Raw genomic sequence first — 16,436 nt, forward strand, 5'->3', positions numbered from 1 at the left:
GCTGAGCAAAAGAAGAATTTTTTTGAAGAAACTGTGTTTCATGCTGCTTGTTTTTTCTTCATATATAATAATATTACATGCATTAAGGGTGGTCTAGTGGCTAGAGTGTTAGTCTAAGATCAGTGAGAATTTAAAAAATTAATTTGCAAATGCAATAAAGAAAACAACAGACTAAAATACATCATAAAAATGGTCATAAAGGCAAGGAGAATAAAAATACAAGTAAAAATATTAGAGCTAGGGGAAAATAGGGGAAAATATATTCCATGGTGGAATAAAAAGTTCATATTTATATAACAAATATCAAGGTGCATCCTTCTATCCTTGAGAGATCATTAAACAAGGAGTGACCAGCAGATAGAGAATTAATTGTTGACAAAAAAGATCAGCACCATCAAAAATGGATAAAAGACACAACATGGTCCAAGCTGCTAGTCATTAATTTCTGTTACTACCTGCTTTCAGAACTTGTATGCAGAGTTACACCCCCAACACGTTCCTTACAATCCCACCTGCATAAGTGGGAGAACAATAACTCACAATATGAGCTAGTTGGACTGGGGCTAGAGTCTTAGTTTAAAAAAAGAAAGGAAAGCTGAGAGTCTGGGGCCACTGTGGATGCCATGGTGCCCATGGGCACCAGGTTGGTAACCCCACCCCCTGGGTTAGCCTAATCTACTGCACAGGCTTGAAACTGCCATAGGAACAAAGAGCACATAAGTGGTCAGCTGTTCACAGCACACGCCTATACAATCCTGTCTACTAAGCCCTGCTTCTGTTGAGTGCAGTAGGATTGCAGCCTTTACATTTGTAGATCAAGGACTTCCAAACTGTGCTCCCTGAACTCCATTCAGGTGGTCCGCAGTGTGTTTGTCGATTTGTGGTTGAAGACAGGAGACAGCACATCTTTTGCATGAAATATACATATTGATTTTTAATTGTACTTTTATTGCTTCTTGTATTTCTTATATATTGCATTTTATTGCATTACAATTTGAATTCTATGGAATACAATAAAAACCATAAGTAATCAAACAAGCAATAAAAATACAATTAAAAGCATCTAGCACAGCTCATTACAATTGCTACTGCAAGCAGAAAAATAATTAAGTGGTCCACAAGACTCTCAAATGGTCTAGGGGAGGGGGAGTTTGGGAACGATTGATCTATATCTGGGGTAGTCAGCCTAAGCCCAATCGGCTTCTCAATCCGGCCCGCGGACGGTCTGGGAATCAGCATGTTTTTACATGAGTAAAATGTGTGCTTTTATTTAAAATGCATCTCCGGGTTATTTGTGGGGCACAGGAATTCATTCTCCCCCCCCCAAAAAAAAAAATATATATAGTCCGGCCCCCCACATGGTCTGAGGGACAGTGGACTGGCCCCCTGCTGAAAAAGTTTGCTGACCCCTGATCTATATGATGATGCATGAAGCTAAGACTTGGTGCCCTCATCTCATAATGCAAATGCCCTATGCAGGTGTGGTACCTGAATATTGTAACTCTGGTGGAGCAGCATCAACATTTTTGGCAAAAGAGGCAAGCCTAATTTAATCAGACCACATTCTATTAGCCCTGGAAACACAAACAATACCCAATCATGCAGTAGTCTGCATCTGAGTAGGATTGCAGTCCTACTCCAGTCAATGAAACCTACTGGAGTTTTGCCAATGACTTCAGTAAGGTGAGGCTACAGATGTCCCCTTTTCCCAGGGACAGTCCCCGGATTTACAAATCAGTCCCCTGACAAAATCCTATCATGAAAAGTGTCCCCGAATTCATTGGGGGGGGGGGGGACCTGGTAACCTTACAGTAAGGTGCACTCTGAAGGTCTGCAGTCTGAGGGTTGTTGTTGTGGGAAATCCCCCATAGTTAAGACAGAGCAGGTGACACTCCTAAGTAGGCTTCAGACGGAGAACATACTGAATAGGTTGAATGACAGCACTGTTTGTAAGGTAGATGAGGAGGCTTCATATCTGCACAGAATGAAAATGCCCAACTAAGAGTCCTGTGCAAACAGAATGCTTGCTGCATTAGCCTAATAACATTTACGGCCTGATGCAAACTGTTTTGGATCCCCTCCTCAGTGAAAGGTGTCATTTCCCCTCCATTTCTTATTCTACACTCGACAATTTCATTGAGGAAATAGCCACCAATGACTGGGGAAATGGAACTGTGCAGTGCGGAGTGCTGCTATCCAGGATTCCTTCCCGCTCCCCTTGGCTTTTCATTCTCCTCTTTTCAACTTTTCTTGGCCACTGGGAACATGGTGTTCTCGCCCCCCCCCCCACCTTAGGTTCCCCCCCCCCCACTAAATATATGGCAATACCTCTCTTTGGTGTGAGAGGGGTGATGTTCTGACTACAGAACAACGGTGCTCACAGCCTGAATATTGGAAATGGAGGGAATTAAGTTTTGGTTACATTGCTTAGGTTCAAGCTATCTGAAAGACCCTATTCTCTCTTATGAACCTGCCTGGATTTTTAGGTTTTCAGGGGAGGCCCTTCTCTCGGTACCACCACCCCCACAGGCACACTTGGGGGGCGCAAGAGAGGGTGGCTGCTCTGTGGCTGCTCCCAGACATTGGCACGTCCTTCCTAGAGAGAGGCTAGGCTGGCTCCCTCCTTGTTATCCTTTTGGGAACTGACTGCTTTTAATGAAAGGGCTGGTGCCGTGCTGTTTTAGTGTAATTATTTGTAAGTTTTATATAGATTTAATTCTATCTGTGTTTAATTGTTTTATTAATTATTGTTTTTTCTATGTTTTAGCGATTCTTGTTTTTACAGTGGTACCTTGGGTTACATATGCTTCAGGTTACACACTCTGCTAACCCAGAAATAGTACCTCGGGTTAAGAACTTTGCTTCAGGATGAGAACAGAAATCGTGCTGCGGCAGCAGCAGGAGGCCCCATTAGCTAAAGTGGTGCTTCAGGTTAAGAACAGTTTCAGGTTAAGAACGGACCTCCGGAACGAATTAAGTTCTTAGCCCGAGGTACCACTGTAATCTATGAGCTGCCTTGAGACCTGTCAAGGAAAAAGGCAGGATATAAATAAATTTATCATAATCAGAATAATAATCATAATCACAATAATCGTGAGTTCACTGGGAAATGTACACATACACCTGTGATAGGATGCTGTTAGGAGTTTGGAGAGGTGGGGTCAGTCTGGATGATACCCGAGGTCCCTTCCAAGGCCACTTCTCTAGTAGAAGAGGCTGCTAGACAAGCCTTGGTTGAGAAAATGGCTTTGGCTGACCGGTTAAGTACTGTGAATTAACATATTCAAAGAGGTTGTTCTGCTGCCACGGAGACCAATGGGGGGGCATTTGCCCACTTCACCTGTTGGATTCCGTGTAGTCCTAGGATGGAGACCAACCAGCCAAGGAAGGGCTGGGTAATGAGAGTGGTGTCTGAGAGCTGAGCCAATGCTAGAAGCTGCAGATAGAGAGGGGTGCTCTACTTGGGGCTCCCCTGGAAACCTAATGGAGAAGCGAGATCTGTTGGGGCTGTGAGTGTTGGAATTCTGCCTCGGTCAGAGGTATGTGCCAGTCTCCAGGCACCGGCTGAATTCCTTTTGACCTCCCCCTGCGACTCCCGGCAGGTAAAACAGATGAGGTCCGTATCAGCGATTTTTCCCAGACTGTGAGAAAAACACACCACTGCTTCTCCTCCTCCCTGCATATCCCCAGGGAGGGGAATCAGACAGACAGAAGTGTATTTACATGTCTTTATTTCTGTCTTTAGCAGCCATACATACAAAGATGTCTGCACTCTTAGAACAACAGAGAGAAACTCAAACTCCACCCATGTACATCCTGTACAGATCATATGACACACACTGAGCTCACATCCGGTGCTCAATACGGAGAATGGACTGCCCCTTTATTGCCATGGTAACAGTCACAAACATCCTGTCTGGCTTTCCAGCCTCCAGCAGCTGAACCAGCTGCTGCTTCTTTCTTCTGCATTGCTTCTTTATAGTAACAGTGAGCCCCTCTATCCTATGCTCAGGTTGCATATATGCAGCTCAGAGTTTGTGGTACTTGCAACAGTACTAAATGCCTCTTTGTTTACTCCTGTGGTTTGGCAAACGGTGTACTGGATAACCTTCGGTCAATTCACTGTCTGTGACACCCATTGTTGATGATCTATATTGCCAGCCAACGTGCAAAAAATGCAGATTAATCACTGTGGTCACAGTTTTACACACTTTCTGGTACATGTGAATATTCATTGGTGTTTATGCAGTTTCACCCATCAACTCAACCCAACAGATAGTTAATAATATTGAGGTGTAGGTTACTAGATGCATTGACATGCTGCCATTTTCCTGTTTGGTGGGAATAAATATTATTCTGCTGAAGACTCCTGGCCGTGTCTTTCCTAATGAATGCATTCGGGAGAGGGGCAAAGGATTTGCAGTAACATTGGGACTCTCAAATCCACAAGGCTAAAAACAATATTTGTCTTTCTCCTTCCATGTTCTCCTCCCTGCTCAGGGGCAGATCACTGTTGCTAAAGCATAATAGTTCAGTGAGTTGAAATCTCGCTGTGCAGATTCCACAGTTTGTTTTCATTATGCAACTCAGTATGAATGCTAAGTATTAGACAGGGAGGGCTGTCTAGACCAGCCTTCTCCAAGCTTGTGCCCTCCAGATGTTTTAGACTATATCTCACCTAAGGCTGTGCCAGCTGCGGCTGATGGGACTTGTGATCCAAAACATTTGGAGGGCACTAAGTAGGGAGAAATGAATAGCTAGAGGCTAGAGCGGAAGTGCACAACTTGCGGCCCTCCAGATGTTTCTGGACTACAACTCCCATCAGCCCCAGCCAGCATAGCCAGTGATCCAGGATGATGGGAGGTGTAGTCCAACAACATCTGGAAGGCCACAGGTTGTGCCCCCCTGAGCTAGAGGAATAGAAGAGGCTAGTAAAAGAGATGTTTCAGAGGGCTGGGCCTCCACAAATATTTTATTCTTTAATTTACCTCACACTGTTCCATCGACTCCCAGCTGCAAAAGGACTCCTGCTGCAGTGCCTAGAGACTGGGGCTGGACTCATTTGGAACAAACTCTTGGGGAAGTGTGGGGTTGTTCTACTATTGCTTCCCTGTTCCAAGTGGTTAATGTGTTTTAAAATGTCCATAAATGTGGGGAGGAGGTGTCAGACGGAGCTGATCGGCAGACCTTAGCGATGTGGCCCCTTTTGGAACACTTCCGACAGATGGTGTCTCTGAATCGACATTTGGCATGGGAATGGTTGCCTCCACAGCCGGCACATTCCGGTTGGCCCTTGGACTTCTTTTGGAACTTCCTGCGCTCCCGCTTTGTCTGGTGCACATCATCGTCTTCACTGGAGGATGCCTCGTCACTGCTGGCCTCTTCGTGATGCACTGGAACTGGCTTCCTAGCAAAACGCGGGCTGCTGGACTTGCGGATCTCCTAGGCAGCTTCCAAGGCCACGGCCTCCTCAATGGCTTTCTGCAGCGTGAGGTCTGGTTTGGCAAGGAAGCGCCATTGCAGATGGATATCCCGGACCCCGCAGACGATTTGATCCATCAGGGCATCATCTAAGTCTCGGAACTCGCAGTGCATTGCAGCCTGTCAGAGGGTGGCGGTGTAGTTGTTAATTGACTCCCCCTCTGCCTGGTTCCGGTGGTAGAACGTATGGCGGGCAGCAATCTTGGACAGCTTTGGCGCGTAGTGGTTACGGAGCTTCTCTTGAATCGTGTCCCATGGTGTTGCCTGGACTGCTACAGGCGCAACCAATGCTCAGGCCGTCTCAAACACCTCAGGCCCACAGAGGCTGAGGAATAGGCCCCGCTTACGCTCCTGTGATACTTCTGTCAGCTCGTTGGCTTGGAGATAGCAGTTGAACCGAGCGAGGTAGGAGTCCCATGATTCAGAGGCTGGTGCAAACGGTGGTAGAGGCACAAGTGAAGCCATGGTTCCGATGCCGATGTGGAGGCGATGGATGGAACACAGTGCTCTAGCCAGAACGGTCAGCTCTGAATTGGTTCTGTTCAGTGATTTCGCTCGGTGTTTCAGCTCAGTGATTCAGCTCGGCTCAGAGGGTGGCCGCATCTGGCTGTGCTCTGTTGTCCATCAATCCCACCTTCGTCGCCAGTGTTAAGTTGTGGGTGAACATATCAGACGACACAGCGATTCTTCAAACAGCTCTTGTTTATTCACAGGCCAGAACAGAACTGAACTGAAGGGTTCAGCCAGCCTGCTTATACAGAGCTCCACTAGAACGCAACAGTAACCATTTTCTGTAACTATCCAATCACTGAACATCACTTTCGATCCCTTATTTGCATATTTGGACCTGAGTGAAAACTATCTACAGTATCCCCCTGCTAGCCCAGGGTGAGAACTTCAGTACATAACACTTAAGAAGTCAGTGGCATTTTAAGTTTTTTCTCCCCCCCCCTATTTTTTGCTTGGGTGGGGGGTGGGGGGTGGGACTTTTAAAGTCCTAAATGGCCTCGGCCCAGTATACCTGAAGGAGTGTCTCCGCCCCCATTGTTCTGCCTGGACACTGAGGTCCAGCACCAAGGGCCTTCTGGCAGTTCCCTCACTGCGAGAAGCAAAGCTACAAGGAACCAGGCAGAGGGCCTTCTCGGTAGTGGCACCTGCCCTGTGGAACGCCTCCCATCAGATGTAAAAGAGACAAACTACCAGACCTTTAGAAAACATCTGAAGGCAGCCCTGTTTAGGGAAGTTTTTAATGTGTGACATTTTAATGTATTTTTAATCTTTGTTGGAGGGACGCAGGTGGCGCTGTAGGTTAAACCACTGAGCCTAGGACTTGCTGATCAGAAGGTCGGTGGTTCAAATCCCCGCGACGGGATGAGCTCCCATTGCTTGGTCCCAGCTCCTGCCAACCTAGCAGTTTGAAAGCACGTCAAAGTGCAAGTAGATAAATAGGTACCGCTCCAGCGGGAAGGTAAACGGCGTTTCCGTGTGTTGTTCTGGTTCGCCAGAAGCGGCTTAGTCATGCTGGCCACATGACTTGGAACTATCTGCGGACAAACGCCAGCTCCCTTGGCCAATAAAGCGAGATGAGCGCCACAACCCTAGAGTCGGTCACGACTGAACCTAATGGTCAGGGGTCTCTTTACCTTTACCTTTAATCTTTGTTGGAAGCTGCCCAGAGTGGCCAGGGAAACCCAGCCAGATGTGTGGGGTACAAATAATAAATAAATAAATAAATTATTATTTATTATTATTATTATTATTATTATTATTATTATTATTATTATTCAGATTGGGTAAAAGGGAGGAGGTTTACTGTTCATTTCCCCTTGTTCCTTATGTAACTCAATGTACATTATTTTTGCAAGTATAAAATGAATATATACACATATTCCATTGGGTTCTGTCAGATTAGAAGATTGTGCTTCAATTTTAGGACCAGCAGGTCATAGCTGGTAAGCGTGAGACTGTTGGGGCTGCTGGTCTCTCTGACTTCATGATATGCTATGCCCCCTCCATTTTGCGACTGGTGCCTCCAGCACTCTCTCAAAATTCAAAGTGTGCCCACCGGTCCCAAAAGGCCGGCAACCCCTGCTTTGCACTCTTGCGTGGCTCCTCCTCAATACAGCAAGACCACATGAGACTGTCCGGATGGGTTAGTGGGGGGAGGAAGTGAGTGGCCGCCTGGCTTTTCGCCTCAGGAGCCCCAAAGGGAACCCAAGTCTGAAACCTGAAGGAGCTCCAAGGGCGTGTTTGCAGCTTTCCTAAGATTCAGAAGAAGCTCTCACGGAAAAAAAACGAGAGAGAAAGACTTCTGCATATCAGAAAACATCTCACTGTCTCTTCTAGCACTTGCTCCTCATAAACAATTTCACACATGAAGTAACAGTTTAGCTGACTCTTGAAGGAAAAAAACATGCCAACTGACAACACTGGTTCTTCTCAGTGTGCAAAGTACCAAAGCAGGGAGATGTTTAACAAGTGGAGCATCTTGTGGAGAAGTGATAACCTCTGTGGGAGGGCAATGGGGGGCAATGCAGAAGCTTTCTTTCCTATTTTGGCATAGTATCATAGAACTTTAGAGTTGGAAGGGACGCCGAGGGTCATCTAGTCCAACCCCCTACAATGCAGGAATCTTTTCCCCCAACATGGGGCCTGAACCCACAAGCCTAATATTAAGAGTCTAGGAGTCACAGGTGAGAGTGCAGGGGGTACCAAAGATGGACAAACTATCCCAGAACGAACATGATATGTCCCCCACCAGAGGCACTATCCCTCCCCTAATACCTGATACACCCCACAAAAAGAATAAAACCATAAAATAATAAAGACAGTCAAAGACAGCTATTTAAAACACTCACAAAGTGATTAAGATCAACCATGAGCTAAAAGCAGATAAAACACATGTAAACATTCTACATATCTGGGCTTGCCTAAACAACGATGTTTTTAGCAGGTGCCCCGAAGATGCTTGCCTGATGTCAATAGGCATGGAGTTGCAAAGTATAGGAGCAGTCACTGAAAGGCCAATTTCCTTCATATGTGAAGCATGTATTATGTGGCACCTGCAAAGCTATTGAGTGGGCATAAGTGGGGTAAGACAATGGTTGGGCTCCCGTTTGCGCTGGGGAGGTCCATAGCATTTCTGCAGAGCCACGGGGCGAGAAAAGCTCCTTTGCCACCCGCACGCCACCAATAAGACAGCCTTGGTTGGTGCTGCTGCTGTGACTCTAGAGTAATCCCACCGATACCAGCTGGGGAAGCCCACACTGGGCGGCAAACGCCAGGCTGGCAAGCCAGAGGGGCTCCTGGATGAGGAACAGCGAGAGGGGCAGCAAACCCAGTGGTGGCCCCGGGCTGCACCACTGTTTTCACCTAACCCTAGATGTTATATTTAAAGAAATGTAGAGCCTTCGTGTTCTCTTATGCCCTCTCTGAAAATGGATAAGAAGAGGCTAGAATGACCATCAGGTGTTAGTGGCCTGGTTTCCAATTCTCTGCTTAATAATTCAAATGAAAGCAATATCACTAGATACTCAGCATCATGTTTTGTAGACGCAAGTTTCTATAGGGATCTACGTATTGCCACTTACTCTGGCATCAGTGTGTTCTCACCCCATTCTTTGAATCTTTGTACACGTTACCCACAATCCCCAGGTATCTTGTAGTTTCTTCTGAAACACTGTGTTTTGATGTGGTTTCCCCAGGTCTGCTTCACTCCAACTTATTTTACATTGTGTGGTGAATCCCATGTGCATAAAATCACAGAACTATAGAGCTGGAAGGGACCATGGAGGTCCTCTAGTCCAACCCCTGCAGTGCAGGAATCTTATTGCCCGGTGTGGGGCTGGAAGCCATAACCCTGAGATTAAGAGTCCCCTGCTCCACCAACTAGGTTATCTCATAGGCTTTAGAGTGGAAACATTTGCTGGGGGGGGGGTTGATGTGGGGCAGGGCATGTATTGTGGAGGAGCACCCCACTTTCCACCCACCCTGCCACTTGCCATGTTCCCTAATCCTGTTGGCTCAGAACTAAGGTTGCCATTTTAACCGTGTCTCTTCAGAAGTAGGTGCCACTGGATTCAGAGGCGACCGACTCCCTAGTAAGGACTGAGTCTCTGCAAGCAAGAGATCGGTTTCCTCTCATTTACTTGGGTTTTTTAAAGTGGCAACACCATACCCTCTAACATTCCTCAGGTGAATTTTTTCTCCCTCAGGTGAATTTTTTCTCCCCAACTGATCTTCCTCAACCCCCCCCCCCGAGCATTTCCTATCAGAAGAAGGGCGAGTGCCACCAGCCCCACACCAATGGGACACAGACACCCTCCACCATCCTAGGAAAACCCTTAACCCCAATTTTCTTTATTTTATTTCATTCTCTCCTTTGGTAGATTTATCAAAACAAACAAACAAACAAACAAACAGAAAACACCAATAAATAAATAAATAAATAAATTTTAGAAAGGGGCAAGGTTAGACGTGGATGCACAAAAATCAAGACTCCTTGAGCTCTTCTCCGCTCCCCGCTTCTTCCCACACAGGGCAGCCCTGCCCTCTGCCTGCCCCTCAGAGCTGGCACATCACACGAGGCTGGGCTTCTGCAATGGCAGCCCCTCCTCTTCCTCACCTGCTCTCCAGCAGCCACTCCAAGTGCCCAAGCGAGGAGGACGGCAGCAGTGGCCATGGAGAGGCAAGGGGATGCTCCCTCACAGCTGCTTCAGCTGCCACTGTCCTTGCTCATCCTCCTCCCTGAGCTCGGCAGCAGCATTGGCCCTGGTGGGGGAAACAGGGGCATTCCAGGAACAAACCAGAAGGCTTTCATAATTGCAGGACTGTCCCTGGAAAATAGGGACACTTGGAGGGTATGCAACACTGGGGTGAATCAAAGCGGTGAACCATCTCCCTGCAGGATCCTGGAGGCTAAAGGGATCAGAGTCCAGAATGCACACACAGCTTCCTTCCCCGCCCACCTCCCTTTCCACCCAAGAGTGCATCAAATGCTAGGAAGGAGTTTAAACTCCAACTCTGTGGTGCATTCACTTAGACTGGGAGTCAGTCCTGTGGAAGGTGATTTGGGGAGGGCGGGGATGAATGGGAAACCAGGGACAGAGAGCTGGCAACATGGGAAGGCATCGACTTTAAACACAGTATGGAAAAATGACCTCACTGTGTTTTAAGCAGGTAATGTGTACATACTCTGGATGTGTACATCCAGACTGGATGGTCTGTCATCTGCTGGGTTCCAAAAGCAGCATATTCAGGTTCTTAGGTCCCAGTTGACACACTTGCTAAATCGACATCTCAATTTACAGGGCAGAAGTGGAGGCACACACTGCTCAGGGCCTCTCCAGGAGACATAATTGGGCGGGGAGTTTGACTGGGCTGCCTGCCTGCCCAACATCACTCAGGCATCTTAAGCAAGCTGAGGGAGGACAGAAACCCTGAAGATAAGCTCATTTGAACTTGAATTTTAGTAGGAATGCAGACCATGAAAACAGAGTTTAATGATCCCCCCCCCCAAATGTCTTAAATATTTAACTGTTTTTACTGATAATCATTTTCTTTTTGTAAACTGCTTTGACCTTCATTTTTTTTTAAATCAAGCGCTATTTAAATCTTATTAAATAAATAAATTTTTAAAAGGATATACAGAAGAAAGGAAGCCAGACAAGTGTCTGAACTGTGCCAAAGTTTGGAAACCAGGCACCAGAGGCAGTCGCCCTTCCCCAGCCCTGTTACAAACCCTCCTTCAGTGCTGGAATGTGGTCTGGAATTGTGATAATGCCTCTTGCTTGCTGGGAGGGAGGGAGGTTTGTGTGTAGAAAAATCTATTGATGTTTATGTGGCTGGTAGATAACCTGCTTAAAGGTGAGCGTCGCATCAGTTGCCCCACCCACCATTGCCACATGGCCCCTGGAAGCTTCTTCATGATGGAACGTGGCCCTTGGGCTGAAAAAGGCTCCCCATCCCCGCTTTATAATGACAAGAGTAAGATCTTAACCTTTGGATATTTTCTGTGTTCCCAATTCCTCTTTAACAGCAAGGCTTTATTCTTTTTATGGCCACCGACTGCTCTTTCTGATGAATTTGTTGGAGAAAGAGCCATTTGAATTTTTCTTTAATGGAAACTGCCTTATAGCCATGTCCCTCTCAAGAAATAGCTCTGGATTTGAGGTTTCTGGACTGTGGTACACTAAAGAAAGCGAAGAGAAATTTCAAAACAGTCTGGCAGCAGGAAAAACCACACCCTAGCAAAACAGACACACACAGCTTTATCTGCCTGGATTTGAAACATTGAAGTGCTCTGCATGTACTTGACATGGTCGTTTTGGAAGCATACAGCCTATTTTGATCTGGAGCATGAAAAATCACATCCTGGACTTAAGAGGCGTTTGCCAGCTCTGTTCATTTTTTAAAGGAGCAATTTCTATTTATTTATTACCCCAAAGCACTGTAGCTGATAAACAAGTGTAACTAGTACAATTATCCACACCCTGCTGTCTGAAGTCGTGATCCAGAAGCACTTTGGGACACCCAGGACATCAATGTCATTTCCGGTTTACTACCCCCCTTCTTTTTCTTCCTTGTTCCTTCTTCCCACTTCCTCTTCCTCCCAACTTTGTCTTAAACTCTACAGAGCTTAAGAAGTGGCTTGTGGTTCTGGGGAGCGGCTGGGCTGCTGAATCAGAAAGGCCACTCAAATTGAGGGTGTGTGTGTGCTAAGGGATTTGCTAAACTCTAGTCTTAACATGTGAGTTACACATGTCTTGGCTGCTCCTGTGTACTAGGGCCTATCACAAAACCACCAACCTTTTTTTGCTTTGAGAGCTCATGACAACCACCAGTTTTGCTGCACAGTTTTCATTGGGTTTGGCCTGCCCATGAGGTGGACTGAAGCAGCCACCTTGGGTGGCAGAATCCCAGGGGGCACTGGTGCCACAAACGCTGTGTCCACCCCTGCTGCTGCTGCCGCCGCCAGGATTGTGTGGCGACTTCCGGCAAGATCTTGTGAGATCTCACAAGATCTTGTTGAAAGTCGCCACACGGCCCTGGTAAGCGAAGCCTTGGCCACGGGGCAGCAGTGAGGGGCACTTTCCTTTTTCGCCTCAAGACGGCAACATGGAACTGACCACCCCTGGTTTTGATCAGATGGCTGAGATTGTTGGACTTCCCTGCACCAAGAAGGTGTTGTTAGAGCCCATGGAGTCCTGGGTTGAGGCATATAATACAGGCATATAATACCTAATTAACAAGTCAGTAGCTGAATAAGTTTCCCAAAAGTTGTGTAAATCCTGGTCAAGGTTCAATTTGCAATACTTCCGAAACAAACCTTTCTAGTCTGACCAGGAGGATCCAGGATTGAAATGTCTTTAAGAATGTTTCCCTCAGCGGCAGTCAAGGGCGTGGGGTGTTGTGGGGAGATACAAAAACAGGGGAGATACATGGGCAGGGATACAGATTACGCTGCTTGCAAGCCAAAGACAAGCAGGTAGAAGAGAAATGCTTGGATACGTTCATGTGCTCCATCCAGCGCAAGCCGCTTAATCTTTTGACTTGCATTCTTGACATACTTGGTGCTAGAAACTGACCTGCAGGATTTAATTGTGTATCCAGCCAGCTTCAGGGGTGTCAGATTTGCCCCTGGATCATCAAACAGTTGAACAATGGAGATGACACTCTATTGTCCAGGATACGTCAACACTTCCTGCCACCCAGTGCAAAAGCTTGCAGTCTTTCGTGTTCACAGCTCCACCATCCAAAGTTTGTTGGTGCTGATTAAGCTTTTCTTCCGTTTCACTCCCTGAGTGAATCAATAAAGAGCTTTGGGGCCTAGACAAAAGGTTCAAGGGTAGAAGGAAATCCTGATTTACTCTGATGGCTCTGGATAGTGCTGATCTACCTCACAGGGCTCTTGTAAGGATCATTGTGAGACCAAGAAAGGCAAAAGTAAACATGTTTGTCTATGAGAGGAAGAAAAGTTCTCAAATCCGCAGTTGGGCAGTCTGTTGATTAGGAACAACCAAACAGTGGGCAGATTTCATGTTCTCCAGAAATTGTGTGTGCAATGAGGAAAAATAGAATAAAAGTACAAAAATGAGTACAGTTTGTCCCCTGGCAGGCCACATATATTTGGATGTGATTTTAACTCAGAATTTTCATGTCTCCTGGGAACCTGGAACGGTCTCCCTCTGGAGGTTGTGGACTCCCTTTTCTTGGAGGTTTTTAAGCAGAGGTTGGATGGCCATAGATGCTTCAGCTGAGATCCCTGGATTGCAGGGGGTTGGGCTAGATGGCCCTTGGGGTCCCTTCCAACTCTACAGTTCTATTATTCTCCCTGTTTTTCACCCATTTGCTGTTTCAGGCAACCTAGCCTCTTTAGAAGCTGCTTCACATCAAAAATGCCCACATAAAAACAAAAACAAAAAACTAGACAGAAGTGTCTACAGAAAGCTGGTATGAGTGCTTTTAAAGTGCAGCAGTTGCCCCTTTTGGATTTTCTGAGCCTAGGGAAACTCCAGATTTAGCAGAGAGAAAGTTTGGAATTCAAGGATGAACAAGCGGTACATAATCCACATTAAGCTGGGGTGCAGCTGGACCCTACTCTCTGCTCTCTGCTAGGATTCTAGCAGAATCTCCATTTTTAAAAACAAAGCCCAGCTCTTGCCTAGATTTCTTGCATGCCATAAGCTAAACACAGGGCCCTGTGGTTAGCCAGAAAGCAGAAGAAGAAAAAATACAGTATGTTTGCTTTACATTAACAAATACAGAGATCACTTTTTGGTAAAAGTGGAAACTGAAGCCAGATTTTGTAGCAGTACCTAGTGGTTGGAGGGGATGTGACTCTGAAAATAATACGAGATAATCTACACTCTCAAAGCTGTATATCATCATTTGTGCTACTAATAGTTTGGGGGTAGAGGCAACTGCTAGACAATCCAAGCTGAGAGTCTCTTGCCACTGTAGGGTGTATATTTGGACAAGAACGGGACAGATGCATCCACCTGAAACACAGCCGCTCCTGAAGGCGATGCATACAGTCTGTTTCTCAGTCTTTCTTTAGTCACTCCCAGAAAGTCAAGAGGAGCTGTGCAGAAATAGGATAAAAATAATCTAAAACTGTTCTGCAGCAGGAGCGGGGTGCCATGCAGCCAAACGATATTTTTCCATCATTCACTCCCCGCCTCCCATCCATCGTTCTGATATATATTTATTGAATATAAATACAGCGAGAGAAAGATTGGCTCTGATGCAGGAGGATGCTGGAGACATTATTAAGACAGAGCGAAACGAAGCCTTTGGGTGATGGCTCTGCCCCAGCAATTCTTTCCAATGAAAGAGAGAGAGAAGGTTCTTGGAAGAGTACACACGTTTTGCCCACTCAGCAGATTGTACCTTCTTCTGCAGTGCCTACAAGACGAAGGTGCACGCAATCCTTAACAGAAAGAAGGGAGTGCCAAGGAGTTCCGAATGCCTGGATCCAGGGAATGGGCTGCTGCCTTTTCAAAAAGAGCGCTGGATGTGCGCTTTGTTCCATAGTTTAACAAACGATGTATAGCAACCTAACTCAGAATCAACTCTGTGCAACAACATTGGATGGTTGCTTTTCCCTGTATTGCTCTGACCTCCTGGCTATGCCGATATTTGAACTGTGCTTGTGTGATGCTCCCTTATATCAAAAGAGACTGTTGATTCACCTGGCCCCATAATGATGGCTTGCCTTGTCAGTGGCTGCCCGAGGCCTGCTGCCTGAGATCATAGCGAGTGCCAGCTCCAGGTTTGGTGGGGCCCTTGAGCAGCCCCTCTCCTTGCCACTGCCTCACCCACAGCAGCCGCCAGCGAGGCAAGTGGAGGCTCCTCCTCCTTCCTCCTCCTATTGGATGGGGGACAAAAGGGTGGCCAGAACAACCAATCATCCCCTTGATTGTTCTGGCCACCCTTTTCTGCCCCATCCAAGCCCGTGAAACCAGTGAAAGAGGAGGAGGAAGGAGGAAAGGTTGCAGCATTTGGGACTTTTCCATTTGAGTTAGAGGTGACATGATGGAAGTTTATAACATTAAGGAGAGAGTGGAACAGAAAAGTTTTTCTTCCTCTCCACACTAGAACTCGTGGGCATCCAATGAAGCTGAATGTAGGAATATTCAGGACAGTTAAAGGAAAAGACTTCTTCATGCAGTGTAGAGTTAAACTGCGGAACTCCCCCCACAGGAGGCAGCGATAGCCACCAGCTGGGATAGCTTTACAAGAGGAATGGACAAATTCAGGGAGAAGAGGGCTACTGATGGCTCCGAGCCCTGGTGGCTAGGCTCTGCCTCAACCATCGGAGACAGAAATGGTAGCAGTGCAGAAGAGGAACCCTGGGTGCAGCCGATGACGAGGGTGGGGAGGAGGTGGCCTTGTGGGGGGAGGCCAAGGAGGGTGAGCTGCCCAAGAGCCCCCCAAGCCTGGAGCTGGCATCACACGTCCTTTGGTCTGGTTGGTGTAGGTATTAATTTTTCATTTGGATCCTACTGATTGTCCTTCATAATAATTATTTCTTTCTTTCCTTTTTTGCATTTATTTATTTATGAAGGTTGTTAGCCTCAGGCTCGTGAGGAAGGGCAGGGTATGAATAAATAAACAACTCTCTCTCTGCCTTAAAATTTTCCAGGTGAATTTGTACTTACAAATGGTACTTTTAGCAAACAAAACACTGTTCATCCATGAGCTTGTGAAGGCAGAAACCTTTGTGGAAGGAACAAAGGTTTCCTTCCTTGTGAAAAGTAAAGGGTTGCCATACGTCTGAAATTTCCTGGACATCACTGGGACTTGGCCATCGGAAACAGTGTGTGGGCAGAAATCGCTTAAATGTCCAGGAAAATCCAGACCTATGTCAACCCATTCTGGAAGTGCAGATTTTTGCAAATTACCTTAAAAATAGCTCAAAAACTTTTTATTTCTTTTTTTGAGATCTTTGGTAC

At 46.5% G+C, this 16,436-nt stretch overlaps 1 protein-coding gene across 9 annotated transcripts in view; it reads left to right on the top strand.

The window, feature by feature from the left end:
- The window catches only part of TJP1 (tight junction protein 1), a 344,676-nt gene that overhangs the window by 186,359 nt on the left and 141,881 nt on the right, over positions 1-16,436 (top strand). The gene's annotated exons all lie outside the window — the stretch shown is intronic.

The sequence above is a fragment of the Podarcis cretensis genome (assembly GCF_951804945.1).
Source record: "Podarcis cretensis genome assembly, chromosome: 14".
Lineage (NCBI taxonomy): Eukaryota > Metazoa > Chordata > Lepidosauria > Squamata > Lacertidae > Podarcis > Podarcis cretensis.